The sequence below is a fragment of the Hipposideros armiger genome, unplaced genomic scaffold (assembly GCF_001890085.2).
Source record: "Hipposideros armiger isolate ML-2016 unplaced genomic scaffold, ASM189008v1 scaffold_238, whole genome shotgun sequence".
Classification (NCBI taxonomy): domain Eukaryota; kingdom Metazoa; phylum Chordata; class Mammalia; order Chiroptera; family Hipposideridae; genus Hipposideros; species Hipposideros armiger.
Window position 1 is genome coordinate 1,449,832 of NW_017731588.1, and position 1,962 is coordinate 1,451,793.

Here is a 1,962-nt window from a genome sequence, read left to right on the forward strand (position 1 = left end):
CCAGCAGTTAACCAATGAGCCACTCAGCCGTCACAGTTCAAGCTTTTTTATTGCTGTATAGTTATCTGTTTTCTGGATATACCACATTTTATTTAGCCATTCATCAGTTGATGGACATTTAGGTTGTTTCCACTTTTTGGCTATTTTGAGTAATGCAGTGATGAACATTAAGTTTTTGTGTGGACATATGTTTTAATTTATCTTGAATATATACCTAGGAATGGGATCACAGGGTCATGTAGTAATTCTGTTTATCATTTTGAGGAACAGCCAGACTATTTTCCACAGCAGCCACACCATTTTACATTTCTATCAGCAATGTATGAGGGATCCATTTTATTCACATCCTTGCCAGCACCTTTTATTATATGCCTGCCTGATTATAGCTATCTAGTGGATGTGAAAATATGTATCTCAGTGTGTGTGTGTGTGTGTGTGTGTGTGTGTGTGTGTGTGCGTGTGTCCCTAATGATTAGCAATGTTGATTATCTTTTCATTAGCTTATTGGCCATTTGTATATCTTATTAGGAGAAATGGCCATTCAGGTCCTTTGCCCATTTTTAATTGGGTGTTTATTTCTTTATTATTGAGTTGTAGAGTTCTTTATACTCGTATATTCTGGATACAAGTCCCTTATCAGATATATGCATATGATTTGCAAATATTTTCTCCCATTCCATATCTTTTCACTTTCTAGGTGGTATCTTTTGCAGTTCAAAAGTTTATGTGTTTATATAGTTTAATTTATCTATTTTTTCTTTTGTTACCTGTGCTTTTGTTGTTGTATCTAAGAAGGCTTTTCCTAACACAAAGTCATGAAGCTTTACTCATGTTTTAAGAGTTTTATAGTTTAACTCTTACCTTTAGCTCTATGTTCCATTTTGCGTTACTTTTCTATATGGTGTGAGATAGAGGCCAAATTCATTTTTTTGAATTAAAAAAAATTGTGAATATGTATTATACCCCCCCCAACTGTAATATCCTGAGGGCAAGGATGAAGTTCTACTTCTTTGTATTTTCCATAAAACTAATGAGTAAATTTACTTCAGAATAAGATTTTGAGAGTGACATGGATGCTTTTATTTGAATTTCAGAGGTAATTACATAGATATGGTACAAACATAGATATGGGACAAAAAGATATATAGTGAAAAGTATGTCTCCCTTCCATACCTAACATCCTGGTACTCCAGTCCTCTTGCTCAGAATCATCAACTATAACCACCATTACTGTTCCCCATGTACTCTTCCAGTGATATTCTGTACCTATGCTAGCACACACTTAGAATAGAATCCAAAACCTATACCATGGCCAACAGTGTTCCCCATGATCTGGTCTTGAGGGCCACCTTGTTAACCTCATTTCCTATCATACTCTTTCTTACTTATTTGAAAGCCATAATAACCTCTTTGTTCTTCTTTGGAAAAATCAAGAATCCTCCCATGCTGATGCCTTGGTATTTGCTCTTCTCTCTGCCAAGCATGCTCTTTTCTGAGATACTGATATGGGTCCCTCTCTCATTTCATTCACATTTCTGATTAAATTCAGTGAGGTCTTGCCTGATCATCCTCATAGCACCTTGCCCTCTCCCTTTTTAACTCTTATGCTGCCTATCATTTACTAATACCTGACATTAGATTATATTTATTTGCGAATTGTTTGTCTCTCTTTATTGGAATATAAACTCCTTGACAGCAGGAACTTTTATTCTCTACTGTATCTTCAGCATCTAGATCGGAGCCTGGAACATGGTAAATGCTCAGCAAACATATTTTTTAAAGGAATGACTGAATTTCAATGTGGGGCCTACAACGAAGTATGGAAATTCTGAGGGGTAGAGGCAGTGTAAACAGAAAGATGAAACATAGAGGGGAAGAGGGAGCTTTAGGAGAACAATATAGAAATTGCTGGGGCTTCAGGCTGGGTGTTTAGGGGACAAGGTGCTGATGAGCCCTGGCAGT